The following is a 17687-nucleotide window of genomic DNA, read 5'->3' as shown; positions in this document are numbered from 1 at the left end:
TGCAGTTTGAATGATGTCCTGTATGAACAAAATGACAGAGTATGTTTTTATGTTTCCACGGTTCAATCGCACCCGCGCCACACACACACACACACACACACACACGCACGCACGCACGCACGCACGCGCACGCACACACACGCACACTCCAGCATTGCAATCTTACCATCGCAGCCTGTTCATTATAGCCGTAATAAAATATAATAATAAAATAGTCAAACTAACATATAAAATTTACACTGCTCTGTTTAAATATCCAGTTGTCCAATTTGTACCATTCAGCGTAAGCACTGCTCCACTTGTGATATTTCCAAGCACATTTTTGCGCGTGTGAAGAGGATGATTTTTTTTTCCGCAATAACACTCGCAATAAAACACAACATTGTCCTTTTGCAAACTAGAAACTCTTGTCAAACTACACACACACACACACACACATATAGTTACAAGTTCAGCCAACTAAAGTGGTGTTTTGAAACCTGCAGCAGTACCAAATAATTAATTACTATTAGAACATTAATTTGTAAAATAAAACATTTGATTTAATAAAAAAAAGAGGAAAATTAACGATCACTGATACAATTTACAATAGTCAAGTCACCTTTATTTATATAGCACTTTTTACAATACAGATTGTATCAAAGCAGATTCACAATGATAACATGAAAATAATACAACAAAGTTTGTTTCTAGAAGAAAATTGCGTCATCGTCCACCTTAAGTAAGGCAGATCAGTAATATTGTTGAATATTAAATGTCCCCAACTAAGCAAGCCAAAAGCCAAGGCAACAGTGGCAAGGAACCAAAACTCCATCAGGTGACAGAATGGAGAAAAAAACCCTTGGGAGAAGCCAGGCTCAGTCGGGGGCCAGTTCTCCTCTGGCCAATGAACGAACAGTGTATGATTATGATTCAGTGTATGATTATGATTGGAGTCACGCCGGTATGTAGACGAGTTTGTTGAGGATCAGTGCTCGTGTCGTTGAGGCCTTCACAGGGCTGATGAGGCTGGCACTTAAGGGATGCGTTGTGGATGGGTCCAGGCGCAGGTCCACCACCTGATCTGGATACGGACTGGATCCGGCTGACTTCAGTAAACCTTAGAATAAACAGAAAGACTAACATTAGCGTAGATGCCATTCTTCTTATGATGTAACGAGTACATCAGGTGTTATATACAATACAAATTTTTTTTGCAATGGAATTGCCGAAAACAACCTCATGGAAAGTGTTTTACACCTGTCTCAATGCATGTCTTGTGGATTAATCTGTTACACAACATTAAACAAGATCAAAACACAGCATTCAATATATAAACATCCTTTGTTCCAAAAGAAACCGTTAAAACATTGTTAAACACATTAAAGACCTATGAATTGGCTTAAATGGCATTTTAATATCAACTACCAATTATTTATGCTCTCAAGCTTCAACAACTTCATCAATTAAACTAAACACTCTAAAATGCCACTCCCACAACATACCAACAAATGAAACATCCTGTTCACAACATTCCTTTCAAAAAGAAACTCTGAAAAGCATTAAAGGTGTTGTTCCAACCCCGTAAGACTTTCGTTCATCTTCGGAACACAAATTAAGATTTTTTTTGACGAAATCTGAGAGCTGTCTCACTTCTTCATAAGCTGCTAGGTAATCGATATCTGCCAGCCCAGAAAAGTTAGTAAAAACAGCGTTACAATAGTCCAAGTGACTACAGTGGCTCAACCTTAAGTTTATCAAGCGACGAGAATACTTTTTGTGCAAAAAAACCACACAAAAAAAACGCCTTTTTTTCAACTATTCATTTTCTTCTGTGTGGGCCTCTGAATGAGTTCACGAGAGCGCCACGACGCATGTGCGAGAACTGAGAAGATGACGCTCGCGATCATTTGATGGGAAAGTGTGAAAGCAAAGCCCGTCTACGGAAAGATAGAGTAGGGGGAGGCTGCAGACCTGGAGCCGGTAGATATACGCCCCAGGCAGTTTTACGCCCCTGCTGTTCCTGATGCGTCCATTAGGGAGAGGCTGTACAGCGACACGAATTGAGGTATATTAAATAATCTGCAATTAAAGTTATTGTTGTTTAGCAATGATGCAACATTTATTATTTATAAACGATTAGCTTGAAAGAGCTAGGTAGATATCAATTCATTTATGTATATCAATGGATGGGTCTATATATTATTTCGAGAGACAAAAAGTTCTGGACGGTCAGGTTGATGTTCTGTCTGGCTTATTTAGCTAATCATGTGTAAGTTTAGCTGCCCCTCGTCTCCTCTACTCGCTTTCAAAATTAATTTTCTTTTGAATGTTCTTTTGTTGCCTGTCTTTAGCTTGGGTGAGATGGCCTCTTCTGGTAAGACTCTGTTTACTCCTTTCTGGTTTGAGTTGTTTCTTATAAATGAGATGATCTAACTATCTAATTTATATCTAAATATAAATTTTTCTTAAAATAGCTTACTGATCTGGGCTAAAATGTAGGCTGTGTGAACTTAATGTGGGATTTATCATACTCTGTCTTTACCAAGTTCTTTTTAACTTGCATCCCATAAAGGTGTGTGTTTGCTTTAGCTACTTAAGGAAATGAAAATCTCTCTCTCTCTCTCTCTCTCTCTCTCTCTAAACTTGTATAAACTATAAAACACCCATCTCTTTTTTTTTTTACTGCATTCCAAACCAATAGCTTCTCTAGTAAATAAATGACTTACAGATACATACATGGACATCTTTTTAATGTCATTTACAATTTTCTCTGCTCAGTCCATCATCAGTGGCCAAAAGAAATCAATGTGGCTTGACACTTTTTCCAAAAGTGTTCCACCAACAAGTGCCTGTGCCATTGTAATTTGAAGATCAGGAGCAAATTGATGCAATCCACTAGCCTGCACTGTAAAAAATTTAACGTAAAATCAACAGTAACTTACTGGCAACAAATATCCAGCAAGCTTCTGTATTTTATTCCACGGTAATATTACTGTAAATCTGACAACAGTACTTCACAGCATACCGTATAATAACCTACAGCATTTTTATACTGTAAAATTAATTACAGTGCTTGTTTTTGCACTGTATTTTAAAATACTGTAAAGTTACTATGCAGTATAATTGATTATGGTATTTTTATATACAGAACATATAACCAACTACAATCTGTTACACACTTAAAAAAAGAATGAAAGCTAAAGTTGTGTATGCAAAAAATATTTCACAAAGTTATATTACTGATTTTTAGATGTTACGTCAATTATGACAACACACAGAAGTAAGTTTAAAATTCTTTATTAAAATTTAATTCATTAAACTAGAAACACTCCAGACTTGGCAGGGCCAAGCAAAGAGCGAAACTCATCCTCAGCACACTGCAATCTCGAACTGTACACACTGAAAGAAATGAAAAACATATTCAACACTGCATAGACGTACACAGAGAGATTACTTTTATGAATTTTAGTGCATTATTCAATAACTGAAATGACTTATCTCTGTTTTTTAATGAAGGAGCAAAACTCATCCTCAGCACACTGCAATCTCGAACTGTACACGCTGAAAGAAATGAAAAACATATTCAACACTGCATAGGAGTACACAGAGAGATTACTTTTATGAATTTTAGTGCATTATTCAATAACTGAAATGACTTATCTCTGTTTTTTAATGAAGGAGCAAAACTCATCCTCAGCACACTGCAATCTCGAACAACTGTACACGCTGAAAGAAATGAAAAACATATTCAACACTGCATAGACGTACACAGAGAGATTACTTTTATGAATTTTAGTGCATTATTCAATAACTGAAATGACTTATCTCTGTTTTTTAATGAAGGAGCAAAACTCATCCTCAGCACACTGCAATCTCGAACTGTACACACTGAAAGAAATGAAAAACATATTCAACACTGCATAGGAGTACACAGAGAGATTACTTTTATGAATTTTAGTGCATTATTCAATAACTGAAATGACTTATCTCTGTTTTTTAATGAAGGAGCAAAACTCATCCTCAGCACACTGCAATCTCGAACTGTACACACTGAAAGAAATGAAAAACATATTCAACACTGCATAGACGTACACAGAGATATTACTTTTATGAATTTTAGTGCATTATTCAATAACTAAAAATGACTTACCTCTGTTTTTAATGAAGGAGCAAAACTCATCCTCAGCACACTGTAATCTCAAACAACTGTACACGCTGAAAGAAATGAAAAACATATTCAACACTGCATAGACGTACACAGAGAGATTACTTTTATGAATTTTAGTGCATTATTCAATAACTGAAATGACTTATCTCTGTTTTTTAATGAAGGAGCAAAACTCATCCTCAGCACACTGCAATCTCGAACAACTGTACACAATGAAAGAAATGAAAAACATATTCAACACTGCATAGACGTACACAGAGATATTACTTTTATGAATTTTAGTGCATTATTCAATAACTGAAATGACTTGCCTCTGTTTTTAATGAAGGCGCAAAACTCATCCTCAGCACACTGCAATCTCGAACTGTACACAATGAAAGAAATGAAAAACATATTCAACACTGCATAGACGTACACAGAGAGATTACTTTTATGAATTTTAGTGCCTTATTCAATAACTAAAATGCCGAGACGCGGGAATTCATTCGGCGGGACTTTCACTGCTGTGTATTCACTTTAAGTGTGCATCGTATTAACGTTATAAAATGTATAATATGACTAATAACACTGTGGTTGTCCATTCAATTCGTGTAGAACATAACTTACCGGTAGAGTTATGTTATAAGTTATAATGTTAGCAGCTAGCTAGTTATATGTTAACATATTGTTGTATGAGGCCTCGATCGCGACAGGCAACACACACACGGTGTACTGTAACGTTAACGTTAAGTTACACACAAGTGTTCAGATTCAGAAACAAGAACATTTCGATTACTTTGTTCTAAACTTGCAAATAATAACTGACATTAACATCAAACCTTGTGATAACTAGTAATGTTATTTGGCTAACTGGCTAGAATGTTCGCGTTAAAAAGCTAACGTTACCTTAACTTTACCTTTCAAACTCACCACAATTAGGATACTTAACGTTAACAGTTAATGGTAAAACGAATATCTTCACATTTGTAGTGGTGGAACATTTAAAAATAAAAAAATTTAAGATTTTGAATACAATTTTACATCTTACCTGGCTAGTTCTTGCTGGTTCTGCGTGCCACTGCTCCGTCGTCGAAGTCAGTCAGAATGAAATGGAAAATTCTAGTGTGACGGACGGTTAGATGATTGGTTGCCAGGTGTATCCCGTGCGATTCGCTCTTTATCATTAAGTGTGTAAATCTAAAGCAAAATAACAATAATAATAATAATAAATCATGGAAATCGATTTTTATCTATTTTATATTGCCTATATTAGTGATCATTGGATGGGACTACATCTCCCATCCAAACATTTTAGGCTATAATAACCTTTGAGATTAGTTGGGTTTGTGACCAAATCTGGCAACCATAAAGAAAAAGAAAAAAACGAAAGAAAAAAAAACACCCAAGCAAATTTAAACCTTTTTTAGCTATATTCTAAATGCCTTAATATATGGGTTACCTTATGAAACGATGCATTATAAAATTCCTAAGCTGAAATAACCTCAATAAACCAAAAAATGTCCTCTGTCGGGCTTGTCTGTTGGAATATACTGTCATCAATTTAACAGGAGTATAAGGATTACTGTAATTATTTTCTTCCCCCCACCAAAGAAAAGCATAAATTGACAGCAACTTTCCTGTAAATAGTTATACGGTGACAAAGCTTGAAATACAGCAAAAATAATGTAAAAGCTATAAAATTGACAGCAACTTACTGTAAACTGTTTCTACAGTAAACTTTCACTGAAAATACAGCAATAATACTGTGAAAACAACAGAAATAATTTACAGTGTGGGTTTCCCCATACTGCCTTGAGCAGCGCGATTTTATTCACGCTGCAAGGTAGTCTGGCTACCATGGGCTAATTTTTCCCCTGAAATAGGGAACCAATCACAGAACGGGGAGGGAGCAGCAAGACGATGACGAAGTATATGCGACACACCGAAGCAGTTTGTTTATCTATGGATCCAACATGACAGACGTAAAAATATATGCATATTTAGTTTAGCAAGCATCTCATCTACAAAAATATGCCTGTATTTCAAGTTGATAAAATATAAGATAACTGGTAACAAAGCCGTTCTATCGAACGGTATTTTTCATATTTAACACTTAGACAGGGTCAATTTTCACAAAATCAGAACCCCGAAGGCATTTTGTGATTATTTATATTGTACAACATTTCTAGGGGTATTAAGAGGTGCTGAATCCAAATCTGCTGTATATGAAGCTAAAAAATGTCCCAAAATGCCTCAAAATTGAGAAATTCAAAATGGCCGCCACCACCAGGCTTAAATCTATTTTTCAGTATATCTTTTTGAGTAAACAAGGTTCAAACATGAAATAAATGTGCTTTTGTAAGTTTTCCTACTTGGGCAATTCAATGCCATATTCAGATTTGAGATGTAATGTGAAGAAACTGCTTAGATATTGCAAAAATAGTTGTTTTTAACTATGAACTATTATTAACTAATTAATAATTAAGTTATTATTATTAATATTATCAGGCTACTTTTACTTAGTTTGTATTTTGTTTTGAGGTAAAATGTGTCAAATGTGCTGTAATGCACTCCCCCACCTTTGCCCTCCCCAATATCACCCCACCCCTCCCCCGAGCTTAGCCTTTCTCACACTTCTCAGAACGGCTGATCGGAAACATAAGACAGCTAACAGGTAAAGTCATTTCCAGTGTATATTTTCATAATGTGACATGTTTTCATAAACATCCCAAGGGGATCAATAACGTTTCTATCTATATATCTATCTATGTAGTTTAAATAATTGCAGTATATATTTTAGCATTTTTGATCACTAAAAGAAGCCTATTAGTGCGATTAGCTAGATGACATCAAAGTCAGTAAACTTAAAGCTGCCGTCGGCAACATTTTTTTGATCATATTCAGTGTAATCGACACTATAATCCGACAGAACAACATAAATAAGGTGGTTTTAGAAAAAAACCCGAGCTTCTAACTCCACCTGGAGCGTGCTATTTGTTTTTCAAAAATCCAGCGCTCCCGCTTCATCAGGTCCAATCAGCGCAGGGGGGTGTGAGATCTGACTGTCAATCACAGGTCGTGCACACGCCACAGATCCCCCCTCACTCGCGCACGTTAATATCACATGCACACGCCACGCCTGAAGTTCGCCTGGAGATTGCATGAAGCGTGATGGCGGAGAGAAAATCTACTAACAAGCTTCCAATTCCTCGGTTAATTGCTATCTATGGATAGATTAGCCAGGGCAGCCTACCTCCGAGTCCATGGTGTTGATAGCAGTGGTGTAGTGGCAAAAAAAGAGGTGGGTAAACTATAAATTCTGGTGGACCACAACTTGATCACCCGGTAAGGTGGGCCACTGCCTACCGGTGTATGTGTATCCTGATGACATCGCTATAGGCTATCATTTGATGGTACTACCAAGGGTATCACTGGTTGTTCCCTCATCATAGGTCACAAAATCACTATTCAATTCATACATTAATCGAAGTTCTTGTTAAAGAGACTCAAGAAGGAATAATAATATGGTTGAAATCTATAAAGTTTACTAAATGACAAAACAGAGAGAACAAAAATATTTAAGAGAGATAGAGAGGGAGGCTTATATCCAGGGCTTCCAATGCAATGCACTTGAACATAATGATAGGGATTTGGGGTTATTTTCATAGTCGATTAATCTGTTGAATATTTCCTCGATTAATTGATTAGTTGTTTGGTCTATCAGAAAAATGTGGATCAGTGTTTCCCTGTAGAGGGAAAAGTCTTTAACCTGGTGCAGGCTTGATTCCCTCTGAATGTCTTGTACAGTTGGGTTTTGACATGCTCATTACATTAAACCAGCTGCATGTAATGAATTGTTTAAAAAAAAACTTAAAAAAAAAAACTTTTTTGCCTAGATTTAATGATTTTCTGTTGCGGCTGCGATCAAGTTTAATTCTCGCGCAGCTTGTATAGTAACGAGCGTGTGTTTTCTGCTCCGTGTGTGCCGTTCTCTTTGTTCCGTGTGTGTGTGTGTGTGTGTGTGTGTGTGTGTGTGTGTGTGTGTGTGTGTCGGCGCGCTGCGCTCTCTGCTCAACGTTCTGCTCTGTCATTAACGGCCCAAATGCTCGAATCATGTACCGATCGGCGATCACGCACTGGAAAAGCAAAGTCCGCTCAAATAACGTGAAATTTAGAGGTGGATAAACGCAATTTGAGGTGGATAAACGCACTTTGGAGGTGGGCAAACGCTATTTCCGAATTTTGGGAGGTGCGTAAACGGCGTTTACGTGCGTTTAGCCTCCACTACATCCCTGCCCAGCTAGCAAAAATTGTGCGGGCCGAAAGCGGCCCGATTAAGGCTAAAACAATCGGCCAATCCTCGGCATGAATCTAGGTCCGATTGCTCTGCGAGCGCTCGGTTTTAACGCGGCCCGATTAAGGCTAAAGACACTCGGCCGAGCGCTCGGTTTTAACGCGGCCCGATTGCGGAAACCCGAGTGAGAGGACGTATAGCTCGCCTCCAATCCCGTTCCTTATTTGGGCTTATTTGAACTTTGATTTCCATTCATATCAGGTTAATACTAAAATTGCTTAGCAGCCGTTATTTATGCAAGATAAACAAAGTAAAACAGCACAAGGAAGACAGGTTTCATGTTTAATGCATTTTTTATTGGACCACACTACAAAAATAGGATAAACACACTTTTTAATAACAGATTTGAATAGAATAGAAATAATATCACAGCATTAATGTAGAATCAAGGAGTTCAAATACCATTTTCCAATATCAACATTTTTAACTTTGAAACATTTAATTCTGGCCCACTGCATTTGAGTTGTCTACGCACACACACTTTTTAATAACAGATTTGAATTGAAAAGAATAGAATCGAATAGAAATAATATCACAGCATTAATGTAGAATCAAGGAGTTCAAATACCATTTTCCAATATCAACATTTTCACTTTGAAACATTTAATTCTGGCCCACTGCGTTTTTGAGTAGTCTACGCACACACTTTTTAATAACAGATTTGAATTGAAAAGAATAGAATAGAAATAATATCACAGCATTAATGTAGAATCAAGGAGTTCAAATACCATTTTCCAATATCAACATTTTTAACTTTGAAACATTTAATTCTGGCCCACCGCGATATTTGAGTTGTCTCACGTTGTCTGCCTGTTCGCCCTCTGACTTCGGCCACCATCCCTATCAGAGGCTAACCACAGACACCTGGTGATGAGCAGCTCTGTTTCCTCTTCTGTAGAATCTTTGGTCAGGGCATTGCGGCGGACTGCATCTGAGAAATACACAAGATAGAAGAGGGCAGCATGACCACGTGATGTTACTCAGCAACCACCAAAACTTAATTTGGATGCAGGGCTCTACACTTACATTTCTTTTTAATTTAAAAAGTTTAGGAGCACAGTCAAAAATTTAGGAGCACCTTCTGATCAATGACAAATTAACCTACCCATTAAAAGGCGGTATTTGATAAAAATGACTTGCCGGGGCATTTTTTTTTTAAAAAGCGCATATTCTTAACTAAATCACAGCCTTTGTGATTTCATGATAGCACTATGCTATATTATGATTGTAAATGGTTTTAAATAGATCGCGTAGCCTTAGAAAACGGTGTAATAATGTTATTGATGGATTCTCGTCTGTGGAATGCGCCACTTCCGGTATTTTGCCGGTTACTCAACACGGGTAAATTGCTATTGAGGATTTTTTTTAATCGAGTGCTCGACTTTAATCGAGGAATCGTTGCAGCTCTAGTTTCAATGGAGGGTGCACCCATAGAACCTGATCAGGTCAGTCGCACTGGTGCTCCTAAATACTTTGTCACCGTCACAGCCAGTAAATAAATAAATAAATAAATAAATAGGTTGCACTGTAGAGCCCTGGGATGTCACCACAGTGCAGTTATCCAGCACTGACACTCACCCAGAACCACACTTTTAATGAGTCTCGCCAGCGAAGTGTTCATTGCTCTTTTCAGGACCTGCCCCACAGTGTCTTTAAGAGTCATGCCTCCGACCATTCCAAGGAGAACAGTCTGAAACAAAGACATGTAACTCGTTAGTTATTTAAGGAATATAGCATGAGTGAGAGTGGGGACTGACTTTTAGGAATGATCTGATTAATGCATAATTTAACTCACCAAATTCTTCTTCTCCTCTGGATTCTTTAACGTCTCCTCCAAACATTGTAGCTCCTCAATAGTTGAAAGTAGGAGCCCAAAATGTGTTGGGTCTGGCGTGAAGTCTGGAACTGCTGGAGATTTGTAGGAGCTGCATCAGGATGAGCAACTGCTGCTCTCTGATAGAATCAAGCTGGATGAGGATCTCCTTAGCAATTGCTGTAAGACACAAGAAAAAGCAGGCATAACAGATTAGTAGCAAAACATTGTAGGTAGATATGTCAGAGTAAACCGAGAGAGTTCACTTTGTAGAATTCCTACCTGTAGGCACAGCCTCCTGAGAAGACCTGTCTTTTGTGTCTTCCATGGTGTTGCTTTCCATGGTTGTGTTGACATTTCTGCCTTTATAACTGAGGGGATTATAATCAGAGGAAGGTTAAGTTTAAAATAAAAATGTTGAATGTAATATATTTTTCTCCTGGTCCTTATTTTAAATAGGTCATAAAAAATATCAATATTATCGACTGATATGAAACGCTTACATCATGATACAGTTCAGTCATATCGCCCAGCCCTAGGGTAGCTAATAAACTTTTCAAACCTGTCTGTACAGACCGCATTTAGCCAAAGGTAATGTTGATGTTAGCTATAAAGTGCGATTTCAGTTTGCGCCATAAAAGTACAACTAGAGGCCAATTCACACCGCAGACAAACGCCAGCAAACACCAACAAAAAAAAGTCACCAACAAAAGTTGGTCGTTGTATTCAGAATGTTATGAAAAATAAGTGTCATGTTCACACTGCCCCAACAGAAACCGACAAACTCAAGCACCCACGGAAAAACACGAGATATTCATTCATTTTAACCAATACAAGTAAAAGATTGCAGCTTTCAGACACAACTTTCTTCTCGTTTTATATTGTTAAATGTCGAGAGTGCATCTGTTACAGGCCCCTGTGCAAAAGGCCATTAAATGCACTTCACGACGTCATACACAGCGTTCACAAAATGGCGGACGGTCTGCACATAGATCTTCACAACCCAGAACATTAATACACAAAATATTTGCAGCATGAACATATGTTGTATCATACCTGTAAAACCAGGAGCAAACGTGTCAGCGTAATCATAATCCCCAGCAACTGTGAGGTCGCCGGCGCAGGCGCAGCTGCTCCTCTACCGTTATAAGAGTCCTCAGTTCATTTTCATAATAAGAGTCCCGATCTCACTCAGCAACAGACATGACCCAGCTTTCAGCAGACCAAAGTCCCACATCATTCCTCTATTTACATAAGTAAAATAAATATTTTCTTACAAGATCAAAATGTGCACATACTTTAGGACAAAACGTGTTTGTTGGCGTTTGTCTGTGCGGTATGAATTGGTCTTAAGCCAGCTAACATTTGTTCCACTTTATTTTCTTCCACAGATCAAAGACTGTGCTCGTAAATATTATTCACGTAAATTACATTCAATAAAAATGGTGTCTAGCCTAGCAACTAATTATTTGCCAACTAGCAGAACGAAAATATGAGCTGCTAGCGCAAAAACAGCGCAGCTAACGTTAGTCAATGTTAGCTTCGTTAACTTCGCGCCATAAAAGCTTTCATATTACCCCCATTTGCACTACTTTACTCAGACAAAAATTTTATATTGTTGTCCTAATTAATAGAATTCGAGTTCTGAATTCTTTCTTTTCGTTTCATCTAGGGAAGCACTGTCAAATGAACATGAACAAAGTTTAAACGGATCGATAATAATCAACATTTAATCAGCAACAGTTCGAAATATGTAGGTCGACGTAACTCGATTGAAACTATGCTCGGCGTGAAATGTTGATGCTTTTTAAGGAAATTGAACACAACTTACCTCAAGTTCACTGTAATGACGCAGGATCGAAAAGGGATGATTTTAAGTCAGGCGTTGAGTTTTATCTCACCGAAAGTTGTGCACACGTCTTGCGTGCTGACGCTCTGCAGCAACTGTTGAAATCGGCTTCATACCGGTAAACGCATCTGAGCCGAGCGCCCAGAGTTTAACCGTCACTGCTGGTAAACATTTGAAATAGCCAGTAAAATGAATTTTAGACTCAGTGTTAATTTTAGACTACCCAACTACTCAGCCGATGCGCGACTGCAATCGCCGTGACTGTGCGAGTGATGTCGAGCGCCCATGCATTTTTAAAATACACGTAAAGAATCTTCATGACAACTATATATTTTTGCTATGGTTATAAATATTAACAATTGCTCTGTGCAAAATGACTCTATTATTATTATTATTTACCGCATATATTTTGTTTTGGACAACGACATTCGACGAGTATAACATACTAAGATACAGTCAGGAATTTACGTCAATTTTAAAATAATTTTTATGTTAATTATTGCTACATTAAAACCATCCTTGATTTAACCTAAGCCGAGTCATTTCCAGAAGTGGTCCAGATCATACAGCAGAGCCGACCAGTTACGGTGAACATGAATCGGCCCAGTGCTTTACAGCCGTAACAAAAATGCATGTGCCAGAGCGAGCTGCGGGCCACAATCGGCCCGGTTAACACACGCCGATGCCGAGTCTGAGCCGCAGGCGCCGCGGGGCAGCCGAGCTCGGGCCGATTATACATGCTATCTGGGTGGTTGATAGATGCTGAAGAGACGGACGCGTTCACAGAAAATCAGGTACACACGCACAGTGACGCACTGACGAGCACGACCTCGATGGGAGGGTGCTCGCTGGTAGTGGGGAGGGGCATGAGAGTTGTAAACATTCAAAATTTTGGCTAATCGACCCAATCTGCCAGACTTGCCGACGGCAGCTTTAACACACTTGCTTTTACACTGACTGATTGGAGGAAAAACTTTAAATTTATTTCATTTAAAGGTGCTCTAAGTGATGTTTGGGTGACGTCACTTCTTGTTGACGCTTAAAGTATTGTCAAACAAAACGGAGGCTAGCTAGACCCTCCCTCCTCCTCATCCGCACACTAACTCCCCAAACCCCACCTCAAATCCTTCTTGTCGGTTATTGGCTGGAACAGTTTGTTGTGTTTCGTGGTGTGGGTTAGCCCAGTTTGTTTTTGTTGCTGTTTGTGGAGCCTGTGGTGTCTGCAGAGTAACTAAACATAAATGTTTTGGTGCTTTAAAACCCTGTCAGGCTATGGCAGACGTGTCATTCAACCTATTGTAAGTCGATGTACCATCACAAGGATCTTGGAAATATATTATGAAGGTTGAAAAGTTACATAGTGTCGCTTTAAAACAACCTCAACATGTAAATGTAGTGTTGAGCTCATAAATCACAGAGGTAATGTGAATCTTGTCTGGATGTTACAGGGTCGGATGAACAGATGTGTTTATCCAGTGGAGAGTGGCTCATGAAGCTGAATGCTGCCATCAAAGGCTTTGAGTGAGTATACTACAGAAATGAATGGGGATGAGGATGAGCACTGAGGATGAGGAGCCCAGAGCTGAATCCTGGAGATGGTGCCATGGACGAACACTCCACCTGCCCTTCTGAGACCCTCCATCACTCCACCTGCCCTTCTGAGACCCTCCATCACTCCACCTGCCCTTATTGCCTCAGATTGTGAAGCACAACGCATCACGCAACAACCTCAGGCACGAAGGAACGGCTCACCTCTGGCGGTCAGCTGATTCATCAGAATAAAACCGCAGAATGGGAACCGCTGTGTTGAGATGGCAGAAGGATGTGGGGTTCAGTGCCTGTAGCCTACATACATGATTGTAGTTTGAATAAAGCTTTGTTTCATGTGTTGACTTGTATGCATTTGTTTATTGTGTGATGGTGACTTTCATTCATTCTTTTACAAATTTATAAAAATTTCTCATTGTTGTCAGTAAATAAAATATAATGATTTAATTAATGCTTTATTTAATTGTTTGAATGAAAATGTAGATATGTTTACTATCTAGAGTGTATTCATGCATAGCTATGTCATATGACATGCATTACATTTTGTTTGTTTTATTGAAATATATCATTTTCAGTAAAAAGTAATATAATTAAGTATTGGTCAGCATTTATCGTTATTATTGTATGTTTTGGGGTGGGATAGCAATGCAATTCATTCTGGGGTAATATACATTTTTAATATTAATGATACTTCAATTTTTCGAGTATAAAATCAACAGTTTTCTCCAAAGGCGAATCTTTGCACAGCTGCCAATCTCCTTTGTGCAGACATTACAAGCGCTGAGGAAAACCGTTCTAGGTAGGGCTGTTGAGTTACTGATGTTATGAGGTATATATATATATATATATATATATATATCATGGGTTTGCAGACAGCCATAACTCAGCTTTCATGCTTTTCCACTTGAGAGTTTTCATTTACCATCCGAACCACATCGTCATATGTGACTTCAGGCAGGTTGCGGAGAGATTTGGTCCAGCAGTATCTATCGAACCCCTCCATTGTAAAGAGCTAACCGGAAGAGCCGTATCCCTACTAAAAGACGTACTTCCGGTCTTCAATTTTTTCGTGATATAGGCCTATTGGCCGCTTTGGAACGTTGCTGCAATACGTCAACGCGTCGGCCATTTTGCGGAGGGCAAGACTGTGCTGTATACTGTCTATGCTGTAATCAAATGCAAGTAAACAGGTGAGCTGCGGTTTTTCTGGATAAAAAAAAGAAGAAAAAATTACATTTATCAACCGATTTCAGTGGTTTGTATGTGGTGTACAAAAAAGTTCCATCTCTAGTTATTTAAAATCTCGATAGTTAGACTTATAAAATATTTTTTTAATAAGGAATGGCCAAAGCTCAGGCTTGTCATGTATTTGGCTTTTTATTCTTGGATAAGAATTATGAACACCCCCATACTGAGATATCATTTAATTTTCACATTAAATTAAATAAAGTTTTCTTATTGTGGAAAAAGCATATTCTGTCATTGACCCGATTTTAGCAATAACAAAGATAACTTATGGATCCTTTATGGCAGGGGTCAATTATGGCAGGGGTCAATGGCACATTATCATTCCTGACTGTGATGGGGGGGCCGGGGCCGGGTCAGCTATATAACATAGAATTGTATGACCCAGACCAAAATGACCACCAGCAGGCCTCATTGTGTGGTAGAGATTACCATTTTGCTGTCCTGAACACTGACAGTTATCTGACAGTTCTCTGCGCGTGCGTTGTCTGTCACTGCTTGATCTCGAGCATGTCGGGTGACGAAAATTCGGAAAAATCAAAAAAATGAAACTGAAAAAATCAACAAAATACCAGATGCAGGCATGTTATTATTTTCCAAAAAGCAATTAAAAAAAATAGGCCATGACGACTTTTGGGGATTGCCTCATAGGGCCGTTTCAAGTAGTGGGGGGCAGATGGGCTGGGGGGCCAGTCAAAGGGGGGTGGCGGGCCTGAGTCGGCCCACGGGCCTTAGTTTGGTGACCCATGCTTTATGGTAATACATATGATATGGTACAACTACAGTGCAATGCAAATAGTAAATATAAGATAAAGTGAGAAGTAGGCTGATAGTAAATAGTTAAATAGTAGTAATAGTAAATAGTAATATGGGGTGGCGCAATGGATAAGACACATACCTTTGATGTGAGAGACCCGGGTTCGAATCCACTGTGAGACACCAATGTGTCCCTGAGCAAGACACTTAACCCCTAGTTGCTCCAGAGGCGTGCGACCTCTGACATATATAGCAATTGTAAGTCGCTTTGGATAAAAGCGTCAGCTAAATGAAAAAATGTAAATGTAGTAATAATAATATATTGATAATAGCATATAGTTTATGTATAATACTATAATAATAGCAATAGAATATGAAATATCAATTACAGAATATAGACAATAAAAAATAAGTTAAATAGTTACTATGAATAGTACAATAATTTAACAGCATAACTATAATAGATTGATAATCGCAAGTGGTATATTATTATAATAACAATAATAAATAATGTAAATTTATATATTTTAAAATATTCTTACATAGGCTATATAAAATAAAATATATCTCTTTTTGTTAAATGTCAGTTTTTAAAAGGTACTTGATGTAATGTATGGTTCTATTGGTTGAAGTGGTGAGACTCTCCTTATAGTTTTACTTTATATTTCATATCTAGAGTTTTGGGAGTTTGAGCTATTGTCTCCCCAGCGCTGGTTCATTGTTCATTCATATGCCTGATTAAAGTCGAAGACCAAAGGCACTTTTGTCGGACTCTTAATTTCTAACAGATATGTTTTACTTAAGTCCAGATGGTATAAAAATGTACATGAAATTATTTTTTGCTGATCATTTTCCACTCTTGCCTGTTCTTCACTTGGGAGTCACACTTGTGTTCTTTGCGGTTAAAAGTGACCGGACACCTGAAAATGAAACAAAAAATTTTTTCAATTAATGCAGTGTTTCAAATTAATAGTCTAGGCCTTTTACATCAAATTTTTGAAGGCAGATTAGTGCAATCCGGTGAGAGAAAATTAAATAAAATTTGTAATTTGATGGTGTAACCACTAGATGCCTGTATAGCTCTCTATATAGAGAGGCTTGTGAATTCCTTTGTAGTTTTTAGACAAAATTACGTGCATTTAAGATGTAGATATGAATGTATTTTTTTGAAATTCTCAAATATAATTTTTCGTCAAGGTTTATAAAAAAAAAAAAAAGGTTATACATGTCAAACCTGAATACAGAGAAAGCATTTTGTTACACGTAACATTAAAAGTTCAATAAAACTTAAACAAAAATAAACAGGAATGCTTTATCACAGCTTAATCCATCTGGATTAAACCTCTTATTTCAGTCTTCTGACTCATTTTTGCCGTATGGTAATAGCCGTACCAGTTAATTTGTGTGTATTAATTGCGCATGTGTGAGTGAGTGTGTCTGTTTTGCACTCTTGATGTTTTAGAGCTTCACCCATTCATCGCTGTGCACTTTTTTCTGTATCGTGGCTGATTTGTAGACTGTACACACAAAAATATTATGTTTCCAAAATATTTTTTGCCCATTTCCCATTCATTTCCTATTATTGTACTACTGCAACAATTTTTTTTGACATTCTGCTAAATTCTCTATTTCATTCTCTCTCTCATTCTCATTCTCTACTTGTGATTACAGGTGGCAATTGCCTCAGAGGGGGAAGCCTTAACAGTGCCTCCCTATAATGCAGGGACAACCTTGCAGTCATATGCAAAGGATTTGCTGCAATTTCTTTCATCCTGCCCGCAGCTGAAATAGAAAATAGAAAAAATGAAGGCAGCAAACAAGCTGTTGCCTATAAAAAACTAATTTAGGCGTATTTTTTTTTCAAATACTTAAAGTGATGTTCTTTTGTTTAATTATACATTGTTCATTTGTTGTTTTTACAGTTTCTTGTTATTCTTTTGAAATTGTTAGTATTTAATATGTTAGTTCGGATAAATATTTTTGTTTTAAATAA

The 17687-nt window shown here is 37.7% G+C and overlaps 3 long non-coding RNA genes across 5 annotated transcripts; 1 reads left to right on the top strand and 2 right to left on the bottom strand.

Annotated features, from left to right (window-relative positions):
* The first annotated feature begins 112 nt into the window (after positions 1–112).
* LOC309474526 lies at positions 113–17661 on the top strand. Its single transcript, XR_014197363.1, has 3 exons — positions 113–2047; positions 2334–2356; positions 17366–17661. It is a non-coding gene; the product is annotated as an uncharacterized lncRNA (long non-coding RNA).
* On the bottom strand, positions 8758–12376 carry LOC309474467. 3 transcript variants are annotated; one of them, XR_014197296.1, is made up of 5 exons: positions 12128–12376; positions 10579–10667; positions 10279–10476; positions 10062–10173; positions 8758–9414 (listed from the first exon to the last, which is right to left on the bottom strand). It is a non-coding gene; the product is annotated as an uncharacterized lncRNA (long non-coding RNA). The 3 variants fall into 3 exon arrangements; XR_014197297.1 differs by lacking the exon at positions 12128–12376 and adding an exon at positions 11353–11718; XR_014197298.1 differs by lacking the exon at positions 12128–12376 and having other exon boundaries at positions 10579–11712.
* LOC309474469 lies at positions 13717–14116 on the bottom strand. Its single transcript, XR_014197300.1, has 2 exons — positions 13826–14116; positions 13717–13795 (listed from the first exon to the last, which is right to left on the bottom strand). It is a non-coding gene; the product is annotated as an uncharacterized lncRNA (long non-coding RNA).
* Positions 17662–17687: the final 26 nt, after the last annotated feature.

The sequence above is a fragment of the Leuciscus leuciscus genome (genome assembly GCF_965113295.1).
Source record: "Leuciscus leuciscus genome assembly, chromosome: 14".
Classification (NCBI taxonomy): domain Eukaryota; kingdom Metazoa; phylum Chordata; class Actinopteri; order Cypriniformes; family Leuciscidae; genus Leuciscus; species Leuciscus leuciscus.
The sequence above is the reverse complement of the archived record's forward strand: the minus strand, read 5'-3'. Positions and strand labels throughout refer to the sequence as shown.